The 18,285-nt window shown below is 38.9% G+C and overlaps 1 long non-coding RNA gene across 2 annotated transcripts; it reads left to right on the top strand.

Annotated features, from left to right (window-relative positions):
- Positions 1–640: 640 nt before the first annotated feature.
- Positions 641–7,293, top strand: LOC138843415 (uncharacterized). 2 transcript variants are annotated; one of them, XR_011378109.1, is made up of 4 exons: positions 641–676; positions 1,200–1,242; positions 6,283–6,573; positions 7,167–7,286. It is a non-coding gene; the product is annotated as an uncharacterized lncRNA (long non-coding RNA). The 2 variants fall into 2 exon arrangements; XR_011378108.1 differs by having other exon boundaries at positions 6,283–7,293.
- The last annotated feature ends 10,992 nt before the right edge of the window (positions 7,294–18,285 follow it).

Here is an 18,285-nt window from a genome sequence, read left to right on the forward strand (position 1 = left end):
AGATTTTGAGATGAGCTTTGCTGTTTTTGTTGCTTTTGTTGACATACCACATATCTAGCTGATGGTATTCTGGGGAATGTTGAGATGGCCAATATAATACTCCCCTTGCAGTGGGGATTTATCAGAAAGCAAACAGCGACAAAGGATATGCCCTTTAAGAGGTAAGTAAGATGACCTGCTTACAATGTTAAAGCAGAATGCTCTAGGAAGCTAATCATATTCTCACAGAATTCCTGTTGACTGCTTTTTTTTCTTAAAGATTTTATTTATGTATTTTACAGGGTAGAATTACAGACCATGAGAGAGAGAGAGAGAAAGGTCTTCCTTTCTTTGGTTCACTCCCCAAATGGCCACAATGGCCAGAGCTGCGCCCATCCGAAGCCAGAGCCAGGTGCTTCTTCCTGGTATCCCATGCAGGTGCAGGGGCCCTAGGACTTGGGCAGTCTTTTACTGCTTTCCCAGGACACAGCAGAGAGCTGGACTGGAAGAGGAGCGGCCGGGACTCGAACCGGAGTCCATTTGGGATGCCGGCGCTGCAGGCGGAGGATTAACCTACTGTGCCATGGCGCCGGCCCCCCTGTTGACTTCTAATCTATGCTTTGTTATTATTACATCATAAATTGAATTCTGAAGACTACAGATTTTGGATTGAGATGATGGATTGGTTACCACAAAGGTATGTCTCTTCTTAAGAGTTGATTTCCTAAGATATTGAGCTTGAGAATAATTCCTATCAACATTTAGATAATTTGAATGGTGAATCATATCGGTTTTTGACTGGTGTATTTATGTCACTCTCAATAAGCTTTATAAAAATAAGGAATAATCATATCATTACAGGGATGATTTAATGAATGAATGAGACAGAATCTCTTAGAAACATTTAGAACAAGTAGAATTTTGAAGTATTTATTTTCTGATATGATTTTGGTTATTACAAGGTAGTTTTTGGCACTGGGCTTACATTCCCAAACAATTTTTATTATTTATTTTTAAAAGTGGTAATTTATGTTCATCAAAGTGGTTATTTTATTCACTTTCTTATCTAAAAATATTTAAATGTTGAAACATATGAGGTATCATAACAAATATAAGTCCTCCAGTATTCATTCCTTTTAGTTGTGACTATAAATAGTGTACTATGTCAAAGGATTACAAGAAGTTTTTGCCCATTTGTATTAATTCTTTGTGTTTTGCAGGTATTAGTTAAAGATTAAACAAACTCCATCACATCTCTAGCAGGTAAATGTAAATTCAGGTTATGACACTGTGTGAATTTTCTACTTGAAACAATGAAAGCAGTCCCATAAGAAAACCTTGGGATTTAGCAAATATTCTCTAGCAATGAAGCATTTATCAGATTGCTCTGGTCAATGCAATTAAACAGAAGCTGTGGTTGGCATAAAAATGGATTGCGATAGGATGATTACTCGTAATGGTAGAGAATTCTGAGCTTTTTCAACTTCATCTGAGATAAACAATCATGAAAGAAATAAATGTAGTTAGGTTAATTTAAATTTATAACAATTGATACTCGGTTAAATTGACCACAGTGTAATACTGTGCAGTCATTTTAAATGACGAGTTAAAGCCTACAATGATATAAAATAGATTAATAGTAGATTGGTAGGGTGAAATACCTAGTTCCAGAGCCTTTTGGAGGAAATATTCGTCTCTATTCTAATGACATATGATGTCCCTCATGCAGTTTCCTGAGACCCTATGACAGCCTTCCAGATAGAGGCAGGCATCCTGTAGTCTCTCCTTTTATGCCTACATTTAATTTCAACTCTGATGGAGAAGAATTCTCCACCAATGGGATCTGCTTTTTGATCCTTGACTGTTTCATATCTCTCCTCAGTCTGCACAATTATACAGAAAGAAATGATTGTGAATAATTGGTCTTCAAAGGTCAAAGGTGCTTTACAATAATAGTCACTGCAAATAAAAGTCACAGAATGTTGGATCTACAAGTACCCTTAGAAATGGACTAGTTTCGCCCATTAGTTTAGCAGTGAGAAACACTGAGGAACTAAACTGCTGCCTCATTTTGTATTGCACAGTTAATGACACATTTGGGGACAGAATTCAAAACATGAATAATGTGTAAAGTTGAAGTACAGCTAAAACCGAAAGAACATCAGTGAGAAATTGACAAAGTCACAGTTTCTGTTGTATGACAAATTAATAAGTTATAATTGTGTAAATTGATAGAAAAAATGGGGTTGTGATTTTTGAATACACTGTGGATTAATTAAATTGAGCTAGTTAACATACCCATCCCCTCATATACTTAGATTTTCCTGCGGTGAGAACATTTGAAATTTACTCTTGAAGCAATTTTGAATTTATAATACTGTTATTAGTTCTATTCACCACATTGTACTATAGTCTCAAAAAATCTTCCCCTTGTCTAAGCCTTGGTTTTTCAGTCACAGTTGGAGACTTTATCAATACAAGAAAGCACACAGTGTTTGGGTTAACAAATATTCAAACATGGACATATAGAATACAACTACATACATTTACATATATCTAGTAATTAATATTAAGGAAATATGTATTATATTCAAATACATATTGAACACTCACAAAATTTGATCTTATAGTAGGCCATAAAAAATCACCCCCAGTCATAATCTATGTAATATGAACCAAAGCTTTTTAAAAAGGGAAACTAAATATAAAAAATAAATTCTCCATTTGCATGTTAAAAATCAAATATTCAAATAACTCATTAAATTAATAGAGAATTAATACAGAACTTAACATGACTGAGGGACAGGTAATTGGGGCAGTGGTGAAGACGCTCTGTGGGACACCAGCATCCCGTATCTGAGGGCCTGGGTTTAAGTTCCAGCTTCACCTCCAGTTCCAGCTTCCTGAATGCACACTCAGGGAAGCAGGGGGACAGGGCTCCAGTATGTGGGTCCCTGCTACATGAGAGAGCTGTGTGAGTTCTTCGCTGGGCTTTGGCCCAGCCTAGCTTCAGCTGTTGTGGGTATCTGGGCAGTGAACCAGCATATGGGCAGTCTCTCTATGTCTCTCACTCTTCGCTCTATCTCTTTTACTTTCTCTCTCCCACTCCCTATATTTTAAATGAATAAGAATAACTAAATAAAATATGTGTATATTTATGGAGCACATTGTGATTTTTATATATGTATAAATTAAGAAAAGAGTCATTCAGACTAATTAGCATATCCATTCATTGCATTTTGTGGTGAGAAGGTTAAAAACCTATTTTAGGAATTTTGGAACCTGCATCAGGTTATTATTAGCTGTGGTCACCAGACAGTGCAATAGATCACTAAAACTTCCTCCTCTAGGCTACCCTTTGGTCAGTATCTTCCCTTTTCTCACTCCCATTCCCAGCACCAGGAAACCATCAGCCTCCTTTCTACTCTCCACTTCTAGGTATTTAGCTTTTCTAGATTCTAAGTGTAAGTGAAATAATACAGTAATTTTTCAATTCAGATCATATAAATATTTTATCCTTTTTGGTCAAATATTTATTTTCATTCCCTATAGTTGAGATAAACATATTTGTATTATTAACATGGTTCTTTCAAAATATGCAGTTATTTGTCTGATCATGGTCAAATTCGGGACATTCTTCTTTTTTTGTTTGTTTTTCTTAATTAGTTTGCCTTGTAGTTCTTCATTTTATCTAAGCATATGTTAAAGCTACTTATCAGTTCCTTTCTCTGAAAATTAATATTTTTGGATTTTTCTGAATTGTTTCAGTGGGTTTTTGTTTCATTTTATTTTTTAAATAATTTTTTCAAGATAAATCTTCAATGATTATAAACCATATGTTTCACAAAGATATCTATTAAGATCAAGTGCCTCTCTCTCTTTCTCCTTTTTAAATATGTATTGAACAACTGCCCATTCTCTCCTCCCCAGCCCTCTAGAAACCATTAAGAAAGTCTCCACCTCCATGAATGTGACATGATAGATAACTCACGTATAGTGGAGTCAAAGTAATTTATTCTGTTATTGGCTTATTTTGTTTTTCCTAATATCTTCCAGGTTCATCCACCATGTCATGAATGGTCAGATAACTTTTCTGTTTAAAAGCTGAATACCATTCTACTGTATACACACCATATGCATTTTTCAAAATTCACTTATTGTCAATGGACATTTGCTTTTTTCCATATCTTGGCTCTCATGAATAATGCTATCAGGAGCAGAGGAGTCCAGATCTCTCTTTGAGATCCTGATTTTAATTCTTTTGGATGTGTGTCCAGTGAAAATATATTTCAACTTTGAATTTTTTTGAGGTATGTTCCATACCTGATGAATCATTTTGCATCTCTTTTAAGATTTACTTTTCTATCTATCTATCTATCTATCATCTATCTATCTATGCATTTATGTATTTAAAAGGCAGAGTTACAGAGAGAAAGGGAGAGACAGAAATTTTCCATCCACTGGTTCTTACCCCAAAGATCAACAATGTCCGCAGCTGGGTTTGGCCAAAGGCAAGACCCAGGGACACCATCCGGACCTTCCCTATCGGTGGACGGGCCTCAAGTACTTTAGTCACAGGTAACTTAGCAGGAAACTGCATTGGAAAGAGAGTAGCCAAGAAATGAATCAGTGCACTGATATGGGATGCCGGCATTGCAAGCTGCAGCTTAATCCACCAAGCCACAAGACTGGCTGCCTCTCCACCCCCCACCCATTGTACATCTGCACCAACAATGTATAATGGTAAGGATTCCAATTTCTCCATCCTTGTTAATACTTACTATTCTTTTTCTTTTATAGTAGCCATAACAGATAGTGAACTATTAATTCATAGATGTTAATAGATGTGAGGTACTATCCCACTTTTTTTTTGATTTGGATTTCTCTGCTAATTAATAGTGTTGTGCAATTTTTCATATAACTGTTGGCCATTTATATGTTTTGTTTGGAGAAATGTGTGTTCCAATCTTTCGTCCATTGTTAAAAGGGTGAGTTGTCTGGCTATTGAGTTTTGGGAGAAACTTAATATTTTAGAAATTAACTCTTTATCAGATAAATGATCTGCGAACATTCCAAGTTACCTTTTCATTTTGTTGATTGTTTCGTTTGTTGTACAATTTTGAATATGGGAAAACATAGATAGCCCAGAAATAAGCCTATGCATATACAACCAACTGATCTTTGACAAGAGTTCCAAGAATATGCAACAGAGAAAGGACAGTTTCTTCAATAATGGTTTGGGAAAACTGTTAAACATGCTTTTAAAAAAGCAAATTGGGGCCCCAGCATCACACCAGGCACAGAAATCAACTCAAGATGGATCAAGGACTTAACTAAGAATTTAAAAGCCTGAAACTATAAAACTCTTAAAGGAAAACATTGGGGAAAACTTCTTGACATTGGTCTTGGAAATGATTTCTTGGATATGACATTAAAAGCACAGGTGATAAAAGCGAAAATTGACAAGTGGGACTACCTCAAACTAAAAAGCTTTAGCACTATGATAAATCTCTTCCTTTGACATACCTTTTTACTTAGCTCTAAACATTTTGCAGATAGTTTAACAGCTTTGTGGACTTTGTTTGACAATCTAATTTTACTGAGATTCTAGTAATACGGGAACCTCACAGATTTAAAAAGCTGGAAACCTCTAGTCCACAAAATGAAGTAATTACAAACTGCAATGCAGCTTCAGTCTTAGCAAAACTATGAACCATAACTCTATATGTTTATGAACTCTCTGGTAACAGTTCTGTCAATTTTTTTAAAGATTTATTTATTTATATGACAGGTAGAGTTACAGACAGTGAGAGAGAGAGAGACAGAGAGAAAGGTCTTCCTTCCGTTGGTTCACTCCCCAAATAGCTGCTACGGCTGGCACTGAGCCAATCCGAAGCCAGGAGCCAGGAGCTTTTTTCTGGTCTCCCATGTGGGTGCAGGGGCCCAAGGACTTGGGCCATCCTCCACTGCACTCCCGGGCCACAGCAGAGAGCTGGACTGGAAGAGGAGCAACCGGGACTAGAACCCAGCACCCATATGGGATGCCGTGCCACAGGCGGAGGATTAACCAAGTGAGCCACGGCGCCGGCCCTCTCTGTCAATTGTAGGATCAAGCTCTTCTTGGAAGCTGTTGTGGCAGATGGTCTCAAGGTGCTAACCAACACTTGAAATAATAGGTAATAGGATGTAAAAAAAAGCAATAAGTAATAAGAATTTTTAGGTTTCAGAGGAGGGGGATGGACAATAAACTGCTTGGCAGAGGAAAGCAACTTGGAGGATAATAAACAAGCCATTTTCTCCCAGGGAGAAGACAGTACAGTCATCCTGACTAATGCAGTCCTTCAGTCCTCTGGGGAAGAACTGGAGTGCTGGAATTCCTGATGGATGCATGCTGTTAAGCAGTAACCACTGTGTTTCCCTTTTGCAACTGGGAATTTGTATATATTCTGTTCCTCATTCATGACTGTAGACTGGATGTATTGAAGGCGGGCACAACGTTTGTTAATTGATAGGCTATGAGCAACTACAAATAAGCTCGATGGAAATGATAGTGCATCACCCATAAAATGCAACTTAAAGTTGATGAAGCAAAAGGTGGGCTCATTTTTGAAGGGTTGTGTATTTTCTAAGCATGGAGAAACACGCAGCCAAGTGGATACCCAGGGAATAATGGGTCATCAGTCATACATACTGGTCAATATACATTCTCACTATCTTCCTTCGTCAAAAATTATTAAGGACGTGGTTAAAATCAAAGGAACACAATCCTGAGTTCTCCATACAGCTGAATGTGAGCACATGTCTAAATGTTGCCCAGTGACAGCTAATGAGAAATTTGAAGTGCAACTCCTAGGAAGGCGGGGGTTTGTGTTTGTTGTTTCAGAGTGAGAGGGAACGCCTGTCTTTGTTCTTCCCTCATTTCTATTGTTTGTCTATGGTGTCTGCAACTCCAACAGTCATCTTAGATATCACAAGAACCACTTCCTTGGAATGACTGAGAGAGCAGACGGAAATTCAAGTTTCTGATTTATAGGGACCTCCTTAGCAGACATGAGTATATCTGGTATCTATTATGTACTATTAAACCAGTTAGAAAAAGATGCTGTTACACTGATGTATATTGATATATGCTAACATTGATGTATGCTTAGTCAATTGTTTTAACTTTTGTTTTTGAACTGTTTCAGATTCTTTATTTGACCTCCTTGATTCACCATCAGCCAAGAAATATGAGCTAATACTTGAATATTATTAAAATAGTACTAATTTCCTATATACCGACTTTACTATTTAGTTTACAAGATATTTCAATATTATATGATTTGATAAGATCTTGCATATATTTATGGAAACAATTTTGATAATATTAAATATTGCCATCATCTTGATATGTGAACATTTTTAGCTTTATGCAAATTTTAAAAGCAAACACCCCATTGAATTTAATCTTATTTGATATTCGTATTTCATGCTTTCTTCTCTTTGGGTTTACCTAGTCTTAGTTCACATTTTAATTTCAACTTTTTTGAATCTCTTTCTTTTTGAAAGAGTTGATAATTTGGTCTAATTTATTGCTCAAATCTGAAGATATGTTCAAAGATGAGTTGATTCAATTTACAAGTATTTTGTATCCAATTTACTTGACATGTTATATAATTTCAGTAATATATTGTTTTATTTTCAAAACTTACTGGATTCTTCATTCCGTTTCTAAGTAATGATATACAGAAAATCCCATTTTGAATTTTGCAGTCAGCAGGTTCAGTTGTCCTCCTACAGTTCAGATGAGACAGTCACAGTCAGGACACGTGTGTCAGGATCCAGACACACCCTGATGCAACTGACGTCACTACTGAGGTAGGAATGAAGGATAGGGGCTTAAAACTGTGCGTGACTCTCTCAGTCTTGATGTTATGCAGGGAATGACTCGGAGTAAGGGAGTAAGGGAAAGGGAGAGAGAGAAAGAGAGAGAGAGGTCTCCCAAATACTGGTTTGCTCCCCTAAATGCCCACAAAAGCCAGAGCTGTGCCAACCCAAATCCGGGAGCCTGGAATTCAATTCAGGTCTTCCACATGGGTGGCAGGGGCCAAGTACTTGAGCATTCACTTGCTGCTTTTGAAAGAAATTAAATAAATAAAATTCTGAAATGTTTACATATGTGATATGTGGGTTCATCTGCCTCTGATCCCACAATTAGGGTCAAGTCTAAATTTTAAAAACCACCACAGAGAAATACAATTATGATAAAATATTTGGAGAGATGTTGAATATGTTCCAAAGCTTCCTCCACTCATAAATATTGAGATTATGTCAGCATATTCACTGTAACTGTGATCACTAATAAAATGTCCATGAAAGTCACATGTTCTCTCTGTATCAGAAGCACAAAATCTCAAACTCCTACCATCATAAAGGCCTTCCATCTGAATCTACTAATTGGTTAAGGAATACTCACTTCACCATTTGAATATGTAAAATATTTTACTTTTTCTTCACTTATTATAAATTCTTATGTAACTTGTATGTGTTGTTCTGGCTTTGGAAATATAATTGTGTATATACAGCTGCCAAAGTCATTGCTGATTGTTCTTCTACTCCTTTTATTCCAAGCAACAAATGTAATTTGCCCTCTTCTTCCATGGGTCCAGCATATGCTGATGCAGCCAACTGCACATAAAAAATATTCTTCTCCAAATTACGGAAATTTCTTAAAAGCAGCAATTGAATGTGTCTCCCGCTGAGCAGTACACGGAATCTACATCAATGAAGTGCTGGGTAGGCACACCGGAGTGCAATCGTGCCCCTGTGCAGGCCCTTATTCTGTCTCCAGCACTTGCCACTTCAGCACTGTCTGCTTTGCATCTCATTTGTGTATTCTGGTTATACTGAGGATGGCTTGGTCTGTACTGAGCAGGTACAGAGTTTGTTTGTTTTTTTAAATTTTTTTTTTAATTTTTTTGACAGGCAGAGTGGACAGTGAAAGAGAGAGAGAGAGAGAAAGGTCTTCCTTTGCCGTTGGTTCACCCTCCAATGGCTGCTGCGGCCGGCACACTGCAGCCGGCACACCACGCTGATCCAAAGCCAGGAGCCAGGTGCTTCTCCTGGTCTCCCATGGGGTGCAGGGCACTTGGGCCATCCTCCACTGCACTCCTGGGCCACAGCAGAGGGCTGGCCTGGAAGAGGGGCAACCGGGACAGAATCTGGCGCCCCGACCAGGACTAGAACCTGGTGTGCCGGCTCTGCAAGGTGGAGGATTAGCCTATTGAGCCGCGGCACCGGCCAGAGTTTGGTTTTTTTTCTTCATATCATCCTTGAACAATACCATAGAACTGTTCACATAGAATTCATATTGCATTAGATTTTGTAAGCAATCTGGAGATGAGTCAAAAAATACAGGAGTATATGCATGAGTTATATGAAAATACTATACTCTTTTATGTAAGCAAACTCAGGAATAAGTCTGGTATCCATGGGAGGTCCTAGAACCAACCCCTGTGGATACTGAGACTTTCTTTTGTTTTGTTTTGATGTTTAGGGAAGAGAGACACAGAGTGAGAGAGACAGAGACAGATAAAAATGGATCTTCCATTTTCTGGTTCACTCTTCAAAAGACCATAACATCCAGGGCTGGGCAGGCCAGAAGCCAGAAGCCAAGAAGTCGATTCAGGTCTCCCATGTTGGTGACAGTGATTCAACTAACTGACCCATAAGTTGCTGCCTCCCAGGGTGCTTATTAGCAGGAAGTTGGTGTACCCTGTTTGAGACAGGACCCAAACCCTAGCACTTGGATATGAGATGTGGGCATTCAAGAGGTGTTTTAATCACTGCCCCCAAATGCCCACTCCTTGTTTTAATTTAATGAACTTTTTGTTTTCTTGACCAACATGTGTGAACTCAAAGGACTCCTTGGATTTAATTTCTTTCTAGACCATTGTAGGAAAGAATCACAATGCCACAATGACAAAGAGCAGAAGAGTTATTTGTGAGAATGACAAAAATATTACAGAGCTCACCAGACAGTAGCAGTAGGAAACAATATCTGCCCCGAGGTCTCACAAAGGAGAACTTTTCTATTTCCTTACCTTATGGTTATAATGCTATTCAATGTTAATTGATCATTCATCTTTTCAACATGTCATAGTAAGGTATAAGGAGTTGTACAATGAATTTCAAGGGAGATGATTCTCCTTAATAGCAACAGATTTTTCCATTACATGTTTTGGGAAGACTTGTTTTACCACTAAAATAGTAATAAAAAGAGTTTGTTTTGCTCAGTTGGCCCTGATGGGCTATGGTGGTCTTGCCTGCCTCTCACATTGTGGTGGAAGTGCATTGACCCTAATTTTTTTTTTTTTGACAGGCAGAGTGGACAGTGAGAGAGAGAGAGAGACAGGGAGAAAGGTCTTCCTTTACCGTTAGTTCACCCTCCAATGGCCGCTGCGTCTGGTGCACCATGCTGATCCGAAGGCAGGAGTCAGGTGCTTCCTCCTGGTCTCCCATGTGGGTGCAGGGCCCAAGGACCTGGGCCATCCTCCACTGCACTCTTGGGCCACAGCAGAGAGCTGGACTGGAAGAGGAGCAACCGGGACAGAATCCAGCGCCCTGACCGGGACTAGAACCAGGTGTGCCAGCACCGCAGGCAGAGGATTAAGCCTATTGAGCCGTGGCACAGGCCAGACCCTAATTTTTAAACACAAACTTGAGATTACATTTTCAGTGTTGACAATTTGAAATACCAATCATATGAGAAGTATTTGTAAAGAATTGATACATCTTCTTCTCATAAGCAAATGCATGTTTGGAAACTAACCTAAAAATAGAGATAAGGTCCAAACCCAAAACTCTCCTACTGATTTATCTTATTAGATAAAGAGAAAATTTTATATTAAGAGAAAATTTCAGAAAAGATTATACGTGGGATACACAAAGGAACTTTCACCTTATCTTGAAACCACGATAAAGATAAAGGGATTTTTAATGATACATCAACCGGCACGGGAAGACCAGGATGGATGACCTCAGCTACAAATGCTAATGATGAAAGACTGTTAGGGAAAGGAATATGACTCTCAAGAATATGAAACCAAAAAGGTAAATAGGAAAGAGAAATTAACCATAATCACATTTTTAAAAGTCCCCAGAAGACTCTAAAATGATTGGTGCCAGTTATGACTTCATGTGTAGGTCAAGAGAAGAAAATTTAAACAGAACTGGCTGAAAATCTACTAAGAATCAGCAAACTGGATACAGTCTTTCCTCTATTACAGTTACTCACCTCTCACTCCTGCAAGAGGCAGTGTTCTGTTTTCTGGAGAGGATAAAACAGGTGCTCTCTGGAGGAGACGTCACCCATCATAGATGAGGACAAGGTTGCCTTGCACATCCACGGTCCCACAGAAATGTGTGCCTACAGAGCTAACACCTTGCCTGCCACCACAGTCCCTCTCCCAGTGCGGCAAATAAGGCTTTCACTTTCCGTGCTTCCTGGGCAAACACCCTCATCAGAGTCTGAGCATTTGCAGGGGAAGTCCCAAAGACGATCACACAGTAAATGTCCAAGTCAAATGTGATCCCTCTGGACAGAGGAGGGGATAGGTAAGCCCAGGATACACACTCAGAATGCTCAGCTAGCATGTGAACAAAAAGTGTCACCTGACACATGGCAAAGCATCCAATGTGAAAGGTCGAGAGTAAGAAAAATAGACAGAAGAAAGTTAACAGGGGCTAACAAAGTCTGTGCAAATACACAAAAAATTCCAAAACTATAATTAGCATCCTTGGATATATAGGGGAAAGTATTGCAAGCATCAGTCCAGAACAGGGTATAATACAGTTTGGGACTGTAAGAAGAAACAGAGAGTTCTTGAAAACTATGTGAGTATAGCCAAAAGGAAAATGTCAACATAATGCTTGAACATCAACTTCTCAGAAAGAAAAGGAATGGCTTCCTCTGGGAATAGCGTAAAGATGCAGAGACCAATACAAACTGTCCAAAGACTTTAAAAAGGCTCAGGATGTTACAGACACAAATGAGCAGTTCTAGAAAGAATGAAGGAAGAGCGAGAAGTCGCTCAGGAAATACTGAAGATTGCTTACTTCCTTTGCACACTCATCAGGAAAGCTACAGGATGGTGTATTCCACCAAACACGGTAAGAAAAAGGAAGCCATGAGGTTTGCAACTTAAGCTGCATACTTAAGATACTTAAGCTGGCATAATGGGAGTGTGGTAAGAGAAGACAGAGAGTGGAGGCAGGACACAAAAAAAAAGAGCAGAAAGCAAAGTGAATCTATAAGAAATACCCACTGCTGGGAGATAAAAAGTAGTGACAGACATATAATGTAGAGACATGGAAGTGAGAAGCAAAATTTTAAAAAGGCAGGAAGAGACAAAATGAAAAACAGGTGCATTAGCAGGGAGCTGGATTAGAACTGGAGCAGCCGGGACTTGAACTGGCACCCACATGGGATACTGGCATTGCAGGCGGCAGCTTTACCTGCCGAGCCACAGCACTGGCCCCCTGTGGCATCTTTTGAACAAACTTCTGTTGGAGGGACTTTCTTGGGAGCCCTGTCTATCCAAAACAGAAGCCAGAGGCACACTTGTCTAGCCTCCTTGAACTTGACGTTCCCTGTCAGACAGGTCTACTTCCACAAGGTCACGCACCATGAAAGACTCCAAGTGTGTTTTTCGGATAAGAAAAATAAATGTGACAAGAGTGATCAGACTTCACAGGGGCAGTCCTGGGTGGATCTATGTTTTGGGAAGCTGAGCGTTTAAGGTAGATTTTCTGGCTCTTCTGGATACTTGCTCATTCTCTAAAATGTTTAAATAAAGTTCTGTTCTTTTCAATCTCACTTTTGTCGGAACCTGTTGTTTGCTACTGAGAAAATGGGGGAAAGGTTTTGTTCTCATGTATATTAATACCAGGTAAAGAACTAGGGTAGAGTTTGAAATTCTTACGAAGGAAAATTATATATATGAGGTGTAAACAATAAAACAAGGTTTTCAAATTGTAATTCTACCTCTTACCTATCTCATCACACACTTTCTTACTCTGTATTTAAGTGATTACTAAGTGTTCAAGGCATACAGACAAGCTCCCCTCACCCTGGGATGTGCAACATAGTGGGAACTCAACAACAACAATAACAACAACAACAAAACGTATCCTTAGGTCACTGCTTAGTAGGTACCAGGAAATAGAGTCACACAGAGAATTACAGAGAGGCCAGAGGGTGTGCAGTCAAGGTCTAGGTGACTCAAGATAGGCTTCCTATAATTAACTCATCTTTTTCTTTCTCTTACGTAAAAATTACCAAATTCTTATCCTAGATTTAGAAAAAAATACACCTTCTTATGCGAAGATGCAGTTCATGGACAAGAACGAAGTAAGAAGTCATGTCTTCAGAAAAGCTAAAAGCTGAAGCTGGTGTGAAGGCACTGCTTATGGTGCTAGCACACTGTGCAGGAGTACTGGTGTGAGTCCCAACTACTTTGCTTCCCACTCACCTTCCTGCTGTGTCCCTGGGAAGGCACAGAAGGCAGCTCAAGTACTGGCACCGCTGCGACCCCTGCCAGAGACCCAGATGGAGTTCCAGGCTTTTGGTTCCAGCAAGGCCCAGCCATGGCTGTTGTGGACATTTAGGGAGTGAACCAGTATTTGGAAAATCAATCTCTCCCTCTCCCTCTGCACCCCCTCTACTCTACCCCATTTCTCTTCCTTTCAAATAAATAAGTCTTAAAAAAAAAAAAAAAAAGGCCGGCGCCGCGGCTCACTAGGCTAATCCTCTGCCTGCTCCTCTTCCAGGCCAGCTCTCTGCTGTGGCCAGGGAGTGCAGTGGAGGATGGCCAAAGTGCTTGGGCCCTGCACCCACATGGGAGACCAGGAGAAGTACCTGGCTCCTGCCATCGGATCAGCGCGGTGCGCCGGCCGCGGCGGCCGTTGAAGGCTGAACCAACAGCAAAGGAAGACCTTTCTCTCTGTCTCTCTCTCTCACTGTCTACTCTGCCTGTCAAAAAAACAAAAAAAACAAAAAAAAACAAAAAAACAAAAAACAAAACAAAACAAAACAAAAACACAACAACAAACAAACAAACAAACAAAAAAAACGTACTGGGAAAAGAGCCTCTGTAAAGGACAAATGCGGGACTGCTGTTCTTTTCTATGTATGTTTCCCAAGTGTTCTTACAACACCATGACAAGCAAGACATCTGACAAGAAGGAAAGGGAAAGTCGACAGGAGCCAGAGCGCCAGGTGGGAGCATTGCTTTTTATTCTCCAGCCTCGGAAGTCACATAGCTTTATTCCCGCCATATTCTATTTATAAGACATGAGTCACTCAATCCAAAGCATTTGCAGGTATATTTTAAAACCATCACTCTTATATAAGTTTATTTCTTTCTAAGGGAAACAAGTGTACAATGTCATCAGGGACTCAGGTTGCTGTCTCGCTGTGCAGATCACAGGGGCTGCTGGAGCTCGAGCCATGGAGGCCTTTATCCCAGCAGCAGGGAGGAAGACACTTGGCGGAATTGTATGCCCCTTGGCTTTTAGACAAATTTCAAGGAAGTCTCAGTGAATGCTTCTATTTAAACTTCACTGGTTAGACCCATGTTGTTCTCTTAGCTACACAGGAGGCTGAGAAATAACGTCTTGTATTACTTGTGAAAATATACCAGCTTAAACTTGGTAGTTCTATTTCAGATGGGGATGGCAAAAGAGGATTTTAGGTCAGGCACTCAGCATCCTCTTCCCAAGACATAATTAGTTAATTCTTAAAATCAGTCAAGGTTCTTTTGGTTTTGGTAAACTTGGAGTAGGCCCATTCCTTCTTATTTCTCCTTCTTAAGACTGAAAAAACTCTAAATTTAATTTTAAAAATAAGCATATGAAGACTCAGAAACACAGAAACACAGAGAGAAGGAGCTAAACCCTCTTGGACCCTTAACCCTTGAAAATCAGCATGAAGGTGAGTTTCCTGGGCTCCCAAGCATTGCTCATATATCTCAGAAAGGGCATTGCAGCAGTGTCATCAGGAACAGGTAGAAGTCCCTAAACTGCATCTTGTTCTTTCCATCCAGAAGGTCTAGAAAAACGGTCTAGGAAAAAAACAAACAAACAAACAAAAAAACAAACAAACACATGCCTTAACAACGGAACATGTTTTGGCCAAAAACACCATACTCCAGTCCAGCAGTGGATAATGTGCAACCAATTGTCTCTTCCAATGTAAATCTGAGCCTCCGCTCCACCAGACATCAGGAGATTGAACAAGGTGTGTGAGCCTGGATGAATCAGCACTCCAGTTTCTCTTCATCCCTGGTAACAGTGGAGTCCCGTGACCGGGCATTAACAAAGATGACTGGGATACTGCGGGGAGAAGCTAGGTACCACTGCTGTCTCCACCTCCTCCCTTGTTTCAGAGATCTTTAGGGTATCTAAACTTTCTCCATAGGATTCAGCAACAAAGGACTGTAATCAGCCTTCCATTTCTCCCTTTCCCTAGATGCCACAGAAAAGCTTAGCTGCTGTGTTTGCAAGATAGTTGTTAGCAGTAGCTGAACTTAGATCTCTACAGTCTTCATTAGGGTAGTGCAGATAATTTTCAAATTATGATGGCATGATTTACTGTGACAGGTTTAGGATGACATAAAAGTCAGAGGCATTCAGTAAAAGCCATACTTTAAATTTTACTCTTTTCTCAGGCTAGTGATTTGCCATATAATACTCTCCTTTAGTACTGGGCAGCAGCAGTGAACTATGGCTCCAGTCAGCCAGGTAAGCACACAGATAAATAACTAATAAATGTTTGGTTGGTTAAGTGTATTATTAGGTGAATTTTTGAATTACAATATTCTCAGTTTATTATGATATACCTAGAAGTAATACCATCATAAACGAAGGAGCATAAGTATATGCATAAATAAATGCTCCACTTTTGCCAGCAAGGGGTTGGCAATACCAACTTGGGAAGTTGAACTCATACACTTGGCAATATAGATAATTCAATGAGGGGCCTACTTAAAAAAAGAAGAAAAAGAAGACTAAATAGGAACCAGTCAAATACAGAATGAGAAATGCAATCCACATCAATACCAAGATAAAGTGGTTGTTTTAATGAGCTGACAGAAATAATTAAAAGCATTAAAATATTTCAACAAGTAGTTACAAATTCTCTTGAAATAAATGGAAAAATATAACATCTTAGCAAAGAAATAGGGGTTGTCAAAAGAATTAGATGAAAATGTGAATATTATAAATCCAAAAAAACATAAGAACTTAAATAATAATTATTTAAAATTCACTGGATGGGTCCAGGAGTAAAGTGAAGATGGCAGAGGGTAGGTTCAGTGAAACTAAGAATTACAGAGAGAAGATAAATTGAAGAGTTTATGTTCATATTATTGGAATCAAAAGAAGAACTAAAAAGAACATGCTGACAGCTGAAGAGAATAAGGGATGAAAACTTCCCAAATAAGGTGAAAAAAAAAAAAAAAACACTCCCCCAGAAGTCAGAGACTGAACTGACATCAGACAGACTGTATCCAAAGAAATCCACCCTATACACATTCTAAACTTCGGAAAAGTACAAAGAACAACAACAACAAAAAATCTTCAACTTAACCAGGTAGAAGCCACATCCATGGCAATGGATTTCATATCTGAAGCCATGCAGGACACAAAGAAAGAGTACATCAGTTTTCAGCTACTAAACTGGCTGTCAACAACAAATTATACATCTGCTAAATGGTCCTTTAGAATGAAAAAGAAATAAAGGCATTCTAAAGGAAGCTAAAAAAGCAAAGATCACTGGCCAACTTGCCTTTGAAATCTAAGGGAAGGTTTTCTAAAGATGAAGCAAATGATAGAAAAAGAAATCTTGGAACTTCAGAAATGAAATAAGAACATCAGAATGTGAAAGGAGAAGGATATAAAAAATAAAATATTCTCATGAATTTCTTAAATCACATTCAACAATTTAAACAAAAATTATAACATCATTTAACTTGGTGCCACATTAGACAGAGGAAATATTTAAGACATTATTTTTATAATGAACCTAAGTGGAAGTAACATAACCGCATGTTGCTCAAAGAGAGAGCTTCAACATTAATAGACTAAGTGTGTTTATTTGGATATCTAAAGCAACAAAAATAGATCATATCTTTGGTCATAAAATAAAGCTCAAAAAACTAAAAGGATCTGAAATCATCAAGAGTATATGCCCTGGCCATATGGAATAAGATCAAAATTAGTAACAGAAAAATGTAGGAAAATGTCCAAACATTTGGACTGACAAACATGCAGAGAAGATACAAATCAGCAGCATCAGGAATAAAACAGGAGCTGTTACTGTGGATCCTGCAGCCACTCAGAGGATAATAAGGGAGTATAACAATTAACTCCACACTCAGGAATAAAAACTTAGAATACATGAATCAATCCCTTGAAAACCACCAACTGCCAATACTCAACCAAGATGAAATATACTTCCTGAGTAGTCCTATATCAAGTAAAGAAATTAAATTTGTTCTTACAGACCTCAACCCTCTCAAAAAAATGTTTAAAAAGAATCTGAATTCAGAGTAGAATCTGAGTTAAATTGAGCTTTCAATGTTGATTGCAACCAGCACTTGATTAGTACAGTAAATCTTTTAAATTACTGTGGCTCATTTAAAAAGAGCAAAAGCAGTCTCTATACCAAAAAAAAAAAAAGTTTTCATTATTAATCTGTGTTACCCTTTATGTCTTTACGTTCTAAAAGTTGAGAAAGAGTCTGCTTGATTTACAGGGGAAAGCGAGCCTGGAAAACATTTTACAGAGAAGAGTGAGGCATGTTAGGTTGAACTATGCTAAAAATAGATTTTAAGGGGCCAGTGTTTTGGCATAAGAGGTTAAGCCCGTGCCTATGATGCTGGCAACACATATGGGTGCCAATTGGAATCCCAACTGCTCCACTTCCAATCCAGCTCCTTGCTCAAACACCTGGGAAAGCAGTAGAAGTTGGCCTAATGCGGGAGACCCTGAAGAAGCTCCTGGCTCCTCCCTTTGGATGGGCCCAACTCCTGCCATTATGACCATCTGGGGGAGTGAACCAGTGGATGGAAGATCTCTCTGTCTCTCTCTCCCCTTTCTCTCTGTAACTCTACCTTTCAAATAATTAAAATAAATCTTTTTAAAAAGAAGAGTATGTTTTAAGAGAAATATGTCTTATTTTTCCCCCTGATACCATAGTTCACTTTATTTGTGTCTCCATATTGGTGAAGTCTGGATGACAGAAAATAGCTACATTATGTGTAGGAA

Source organism: Oryctolagus cuniculus, chromosome 8, assembly GCF_964237555.1.
Source record: "Oryctolagus cuniculus chromosome 8, mOryCun1.1, whole genome shotgun sequence".
NCBI lineage: Eukaryota > Metazoa > Chordata > Mammalia > Lagomorpha > Leporidae > Oryctolagus > Oryctolagus cuniculus.